This window comes from Mustela lutreola, chromosome 14 (genome assembly GCF_030435805.1).
Source record: "Mustela lutreola isolate mMusLut2 chromosome 14, mMusLut2.pri, whole genome shotgun sequence".
Taxonomy (NCBI): Eukaryota; Metazoa; Chordata; class Mammalia; order Carnivora; family Mustelidae; genus Mustela; species Mustela lutreola.
This window is the reverse complement of record NC_081303.1, coordinates 45,659,325-45,667,965: the sequence shown is the minus strand read 5'-3', so window position 1 is coordinate 45,667,965 and position 8,641 is coordinate 45,659,325. Positions and strand designations below refer to the sequence as shown.

General features: G+C 37.3%; 1 pseudogene; it reads right to left on the bottom strand.

Annotated features, from left to right (window-relative positions):
- Positions 1 to 7,063: 7,063 nt before the first annotated feature.
- On the bottom strand, positions 7,064 to 8,233 carry LOC131815116 (C-terminal-binding protein 2-like; annotated as a pseudogene).
- Between the last annotated feature and the right edge of the window lie 408 nt (positions 8,234 to 8,641).

The following is an 8,641-nucleotide window of genomic DNA, read 5'->3' as shown; positions in this document are numbered from 1 at the left end:
TCGAGTTCACTCTTGTTAGGAGTGCGAAATGGTGAAGTCACAATGGTAAACAGTATAAAAAAAATTAAAAATACAACTAACATACAGTCCAGTATTCCACTTCCGGGTACTTATTTGAAGAAATGAAAACACAGATTTGAAAAGATAAATGTACCCCTATGTTTACTGCAGCATTATTTACAGTAGCCAACATATGGAACAATCTAAGTATACATTGATAAGTGAATGGATAAAGAAGATGTGGTATATATATATATATATATATATACCACATGGATACCACATGGATAAAGAAGATGTGATATATATATATATATATATATATATATATATATATATATATATATATATATAGTATTACTTACCCATAAAAAAGAATGAAATCTTGCCTTTTGCACAACGTGGATGGACCTAGATGTTCTATGGTTAGTGAAATAAGTCAGACAAGAAAGACAAATACTGCATGATTTCACTTATATGTGGAATCTAAGAAAATAAATGAACAAAGTAGAAACTCAGATACAGAGAGCAATCTGGTTGTTGCCAGAGGGGAGGAGCATGTGGGATAAGCAAATAGAGAAAGGGTATTAAAAGATACAAATTTCCATAAGACTCCGGGATGCAATGTATGGCATAGGGAATATAGTTAATAATATTGTAGCAATTTTGTATGATGACAGATGATAACTAGATTTACTTTGGTTATCACTTTATAATGTATATGAATGTTGAATCACTATATTGTACACCTGAAACTAATATAATGCTGTATGTCAACTTCATACCAGTGAAAAAAAATAGTTACTGTCATAAAGCACAAATGTAGGGTGGTATGAGGGTATATTTAAGATATTGGTGATAATAAAAACATGGTGTCACTTAAAATACTTCTACATAAACAATGTCATCTAGATCTCACAGACTAAATATTTGTTAGTGTATAAAAGGTGGTATTTTTATTTATATTTTACAGATGAGGAACGTCAGTCATTGGGAGAACTGCAATTTAAATGTCAGCTCTCTACTTCCAAAAAGCTTTCTTTTTCCCACTCAATTGTGGTTTGGTAAACATCTCCTAAAGCGTGCAAAAAAATGACAGATGATTTATAAAATAATCTTTTAGTTGCAATATAGAAAATATATGAAATAACCTGAAAATTAATGAATGGAAAAAGAAAATGTAATCATGAGTTAAGAATAAAATATATACTTTGGTGGGCAATTTTATATGAATAATATAAATATGATTTTATCCTTTTTTTCTGTTTCTAAGATTTCTTCAATAATAGGACTTTTTTTTAATTGATATGTAATTGACATTCAAAATCCTGTTAGTTTCAGGTGTACATTATAGTGACTTGATTTTTTTTTAGTAACAAAAATATACATTTATTTATAGCAGATAAAACTTGATGCCAATGCAAGGAGTATTTACTTCTTTTTAAAATTTTATTTATTTATTTTTATTATGTTATATTAGTCACCATACTCCTATATGGGGTTTTCATTAGTTTTTGATGTGGTGCTCCATGATTCATTGTTTTTGTATAAAACCTGTGCTCTTTGCAATATGTGCCCTGCTTAATACTTATTTTCAGGCTCACCCATCCCCCTACCTACCTCCCCCCTGAAACCCTCAGTTTCTTTCCTGGAGTCCAGAGTCTCTCATGGTTCATCTCCTGCTCTGATTTCCCCACCTTCATTTTTTCCTTCCTTCTCTTAATGTCCTCCATGCTATTCCTTATGATCCACATGTAAGTGAAACCATATGATAATTGTCTTTCTCTGCTTATTTCACTTAGCATAATCCCCACCATTTGCATCCGTGTTGATGCAAAAGTTGGGTATTCATCCTTTCTGAGGGTTAAGTAATATTCCATTGTATATATGGACCTCATCTTCTTTATCTATTCATCTGTTGAAGGGCATTTCGGCTCCTTCCATAGTTTGGCTATTATGGACATTGCTATTATGAACACTTGGGTGTATATGGCCCTTCTTTTCAATACATCTGTATCTTTGGGGTAAATCCCTAGTAGTCCAATTGCTGGTTCATAATAAGGCTCTATTTCTAACTTTTTGAGGACCTCAAACTGTTTTCCAAGGTGGCTGCACCAAGTTGCATTCCCACCAACATTGTAAGAGGGTTCCCCTTTCTCCACAGACTCTCCAACATTTATTGTTTTTTGCTTTGTCAATTTTTGCCATCCTAACAGGTATAAGGTGGTATCTCAGTGTGGTTTTGATTTGAAATTCCCTGATGGCTAATGATGATGAACATTTTTTTTTTCATGTGTCTGCTAGCCATTTATATGCCTTCTGCCCATTTTTTTGACTTGATTATTTGTTTTTTTGGGTGTTGAGTTTGAGAAATTCTTTACAGATCTTGGATACCAGCCCTTTATCTGTAGTGTCATTTGCAAATACTTCTCCCATTTCATGCATTGCCTCTTTGTTGACTGTTTCCTTTGCTGTGTGGAAGTTATTGGAAGATAAACAGAGGGGAGAGGGAGCTGCCATAAGCTGGACCTGGGAAGGTGATATGATAGGGGAGAGCAGAAGTGTCCAGCGTTGGAGACCTGGCACAGACTCACAGACTGGTAGTGGCAGGGAACAGACTTCAGTGCAGCCCCCAGACAGGATCCAGGGGCAGCTTGCATTTTTGAAGCACAAAGGACAGAGATGTGCTGGCCCTGAGCTCCACCTCTGGGAGTATTGTTATGGGGCGCACAACCTGAGAGGCTGTGATTTTTAGCAGTGCAGAGGGGAAGGGAGACAGTGTGGCCTGGAGAGCTCAGTGAAGAGCTGACTTGATAATTTATACATTATGAGAGGATCCCCACAATAAGACTAGTTGCCATTTGTCACCATACAAAGTTATTTTAATATTATTGACTATATTCCCTATGCTGTATATTATATCCCCGTGACTCATTTATCTTCTAGTGGGAAGCTTGTATCTCTTAATACTCTTAAGTAAGGGTGCCCACCCTCCTATTTCCTTCCCTCTTGTAACCAACAGTATGTCTCCTGTATCTGCAAATCTGTTTCTCTTTTGTTTGGTTTGTCCATTTGAAGGTAATTAAATTTGAAACACACACACACACACACACACACACACACACCCTTCTGAAAATCAGAAAAATCTATGGTTTTAGAAGACAAAACAGAAATATAATTTGTATAGGTAAATGCTTTACCCTAATTTTAAAACTTCTCTGTCCTAAATTATAAATATTTGAAAGATGGAAAAAACTTGCTTTGTACAGTACTTTCTACTTGAATTCTTTCTTTCTTTCTTTCTTTCTTTCTTTCTTTTTCTTTCTTTCTTAATTTCTTTCTTCCTTTCTTTCTTTTTTTGGATATATATAGAGAGTGCATGTACTAGTTGGGGGGCAGAGGGAGAAGGAGAGAGAATCCTAGGCAAGCTCCATGCTAGTGTGGATCCTGTTGGGGGAGGGTGGTGGGGAAGGGGTGGTGCTTGATCTCACAACCTGAAATTAAGAGTTTGACAATTATTTGACTGAGCCACCCAGGTACCCCAAAGAATTCTTTTGAGAAGGAATTCTAAGCCTAGCATTATCAATAATATTCTGAAGTTATGAGGAAGAGATAACATTGTGATTGTAGCTGTAGCCTGTTGTGTGAGGTCCTTCCTACATTATATATGGCTATAGATTGATCAAATTAAATTGGGAGTATTTTTCAAGTGTTCTTTAATTACCTATTCTTTGTTTTGTACATTATATTGAAGAACTTGCACCTTTAAAAATTTTTTATTTATTTTTTTATTTTAAAAGATTTTATTTATTTATTTGACAGAGATCATAAGTAGGCAGAGAGGCAGGCAGAGAAAGAGTGGGGGAAGTAGACTCCCCTCCAAGCAGAGAGCCTGATGTGGGGTTCGATCCCAGGACCCTGGGATTATGACCTGAGCTGAAGACAGAGGCTTTAACTCACTGAGCCAAAATTTTTTATTTCAATTCCAGTTAGTTAACGTATAGTGTCATGTGTTAGTTTCAGGTATACAATATGGTGATTCAACAATTCTTCATCTGATCTTCATCACAAGTACACTCCTTAATCCCCATCACCTATTTAACCCATTCCCCACCCAATTTCCCCTCTGGTAACCATCAATTTGTTCTCTATAGTTAAGAGTCCATTTCTTGCTTTGGAGACGTGTCTAGTAAGAAGTTGCTAAGGCTGATGTCAAGGTACTTACTGCCCTTGTTCTCTTCTAGGTTTTTGATGGTTTCAGGTCTCACTTTTAGGTCTTTAATCTATTTCTAATTTATTTTTGTGTATGGTATAAGAAAGTGGGCCAGTTCTGTTCTTTTGCATGTTGCTGTCCAGTTTTCCCAACACCATTTGTTGAAGAGTCTGTCTTTTTCCCATTGGATAGCTTTTCCTGCTTTGTTGAAGATTAATTGACTGTATAGTTGTGGATTTATTTCTGGATTTTCTATTCTGTTTCACTGATCTATGTGTCTGTATTTATGCCAGTACCGTACTGTTTTGATTACTATAGCTTTGTAATATACTTGAAGTTCAGAATTGTGATGCCTCCAGCTTTGCTTTTCTTTTTCAAGATTGCTTTGTCTATTTGGAATCTTTTGTGGTTCTATATAAATTTTAGAGTTGTTTATTCTATTTCTGTGAAACATACTGTTGGTATTTTGACAGGGATTGAACTGAATGTGTAGATTCTTTTGGGTAGTATAGACATTTTAACAATATTTATTCTTCTAATCCATGAGCATGGAATGTCTTCCCATTTTCTATGTGTCAGAAAACTTGATCTTAACAGAATTTTATGCTTGGTACTGTAGGGAATGAAATGATTCTTACCCTTATGGCAATTATAATTAATATAGATGTAACAAATCAAAATATAATAATGTAAGGTAGAATGTAAATGACAGTGAGAACAGCTACTATTCATTGAACAGCCATAATATTCTAGACTATTTCCATATTTCCATGTGTTATCTCTAATCCTATTAGCAACACTGAATAATAGAAATTATTGTCCAAAATGAAGAAATGAAAACTTTGAGCCATTAGACAATTAGCCTATGGTTATGTGACAAAAAAAAAAAAGAAAGAAAAAAGAGCAAAACCATAGATACATGAAGTAGAGACACAGACACACACATAAATATTTATAGATATATACATAAGGTATATACACATATACATATGTATGCAAGTATATACATATATATATACAAGAAATAAATATATATACAAGAAATATACAACTATATATTCAAGAAATATACAATTTCTTGTATATATACAAGAAATAAACAAGAGTATTCCATGTAGTATTCCATGTATATATATATGTATCCACATACACATACAAAGTAGCTCTACATGGAATACTCTTGTTTATTTCTTTTTTTTTTTTTTAAAGATTTTTAATTTATTTATTTGACAGAGAGAGAGATCACAAGTAGACAGAGAGGTAGGCAGAGAGAGAGGGGGAAGCAGGCTCCCCACTGAGCAGAGAGCCTGATGTGGGGCTCAAGTCCAGGACCCTGAGATCATGACCTGAGCCGAAGGCAGGGGTTTAAGCCACTGAGCCACCCAGGCACCCCACTTTGTTCTTTTTTTTTTTTAAACAAGTTTTTATTACTTTTTATTGAAAACTACACTGAATGCTAAAGGTCTACCTTTACAATAAACAAATACAGTAATGGTAACTCACACTAGAATGAAACATTTCTTATAGCCATTATTTTTCTGTTTGGGAAAATTGTAAACTTTTTTTGGTCACAAACACAGGAATATCTCTATACAATAGCTCAAAATAGGCCATCTCTCAAATAAAAAGTGATGATTCACAGAAGACTATGAATATAACATGTAACTAGTTTTTACAAATCTAATAGGATTTGTTAAAAATCAGTCACACACCATTAGTGTTCACATAAATAAGATGTTATCAATGTCTAAAAATGTGGGTTTATGCATAGACAATCTGACAAGTTACCATAAAAAGTGTTTTCTGAGACATAAGAAAATGTAACATTTGCTTGAACTCTTTTAGGTCAAGACTTTCCACTCAATAATGTAGCTGAGGATCTGAAACTGAGAAATATATATTTGAATATAAACAGCTTATACAACTTAGTTCTTTCTTTTTTTAAAAATTTTATTTATTTATTTATTTATTAAATTTTTTATTTTTTATAAACATATATTTTTATCCCCAGGGGTACAGGTCTGTGAATCACCAGGTTTACACACTTCACAGCACTCACCAAAGCACATACCCTCCCCAATGTCCATAATCCCACCCCCTAACTTAGTTCTTTCTTTTTCTTTTCTTCCTTTGTTTTCCTCCCTTCCCATTCCTTCCTTCTTTCCTCCTCCTTCTTCTCCACCTCCTTCTTTTCTTCTTTGTTACTTTGTTTCTTTGTTTCTTTCTTTTTTTCTTGCATCATTGGCGGTTATTACTGAATTCACAACCAACTTGCCAGCTCAGTGTGCAATTGAGATGGGAGAGAGACTTCTGTACAGGAGCCTGAATGGTCTTCAGTCCTATGCTGGCAGTTGCCTAACACAGACAGTTTTCTCCCCATTTTGTAGTAATTTAATTTTCCTATTATCAAAAGAGGTCTTCAGCCATCATGCACTGAGGGGACTAGAGTCAGATGATGGGGGTTTCCTCTTAGTATTTTTTGTTTTGACTTTTGGAACTGCTTGAAGCAACATTCTAAAGCAAGGTATTCAGGACCTGCTGTGCCCAAAGGACTAATGAAGGAAAAAGATTCATTTATTCTTTGTGATTTGATGCACAGATGAAGAGGACGACACATAATAACAGACGTTGGTTGCTAATAAATCACATCCTAATCTTTCAGCGCTCTGTAACCAGAAGACAGCTTCAGCTTTCCTGTGTCTGGGCTTCTAGCTCTTTTAACCCTGCAATATCAAAGATGCATATGTCCGGAATCAGTTAAAAAGTCAAATTCCTTTTCTCAGTTCCTGTACTTTTTCACTGTCTCTTGGTTGCAAGTTTATCTGAATGATTACCATTTGTCATTCTCTGCTATTGTTCACTGAGGTGCTTTCTATTATCTTCGTGTTTTGTAGGCTGGCTGGGAGAAGGAGCCTGGGAAGGGTGTGGCTCTGCAGGGAGATTGTGAGTCACCAGCAGGCCTCCAGGGATGGTCCCTTCCCTGGCTTCAGGAAGTCCTCTGGGAGCCACACCCACAATGCCTGGCTCGAGGAGAGCTTGATGATCTATTACTGACTAGGGAGGGGCTATGAAAAAGAATTCCTGGTTCACAGTGTTTTAAGCTTTCGGGGATGTGACCTGTGATTGCCTGGCAGAGGCTTGCTCACTATACCAGACTATGTGGCGTTTACAAGTGAGATGCAGTGCATCTTTCAAGGGACCCTGAGCAAAACTGAAAGGCTCTGATTCATGCACTTGGAGGGCTGCCCCTTGTATCCTGCCTTCCTTGAGTGCTCAGCCTAAGACTTTCTCGTCCACCAGCCCACCACTGACCATGTTCACTAGGAATGCTCCATGCCTTACTGATGCGGTGTGGGTTATGTTCATTGAGATTATAGTGCAAAGAGACTTAGTTGCTCTGATACAGTAAGTCCTAAAGGGGATAGGCCCTCTGCATACCCAGGGTCTACTGTACCCTGTCCTTTAAGTAGGGGTCATAAAATATGATGCTGAATCCAAAGAACTTGTCTGGAACAGAAATGCAACAGAAGCGGATGAGGCCCAGTGCCTCCCTGTGGATGCGGACAACTCGCTGGGTTTTCATCTGCTTAACATTTTGGACCAGTGTGCCTTCCTGCAGCACCTGGTACAACCATGTGTTCCGCTGGTATAGGTTAAGGATGTGACAGATGCAGGAATCAGCCCCTCTCTTCTGCTGCTACTGAGGGATGTTGCACGTGGTGATCCTAAGCTTGCCAGCAGCCTTGATGTCAACGTTCTCTTAGCTGCTGCCAATCCTCATGATCACTCTCCAGGCATTGAACCTCCCCAGGTCTTCCCTAGTAAGGGTGATGGTATGGCATAAGCATCACGGAAGGCCACTGTGGCCAGGTCCCTCAGGACTGGTATCTCCATGGTCTGGTCTCTGCCACTGAGTAGAGCGACCAGAGTCGGAGGGTATAGGGGGCCATTCATGATCTGGGGGTGAATACCTTCTCAAATTCTGTTCAGTCACTGTCTCTTGATTTTGTGCTTATCCATAAGACCATTCTTTTTTTTTTTTTTCATTTGTTTGTTTGTTTATTTATAGTGCAACAAGTGGGGAGGGTTTGGAGGGAAAGGGAGGGGAACTCCAGCAGACCCCTTGCTGAGCTTGGAACCCAAAGGATGGGAGGACCCAGAGATCCTGACCCGAGCTGAAACAAAAAGGCCATTTCTCAACCACCTGAGCCACCTTGGCACCACAAAGTTCCATTCTTCATGGAACTTTGCAACTCTCTGATTCAAAAGGCAAAGCGATCCTCTAAGAATTTAGGGGAATGACCAGGAATGAGTGGCATTATGCCCCTATGAACCCAGTATGAAGCTGTCTATAAACTATAGTTTATACAATGGACTGTCTCTGTCTTTAAGGGAATCCAGGTTCATTGGGTCAAAACCATTTAAGGT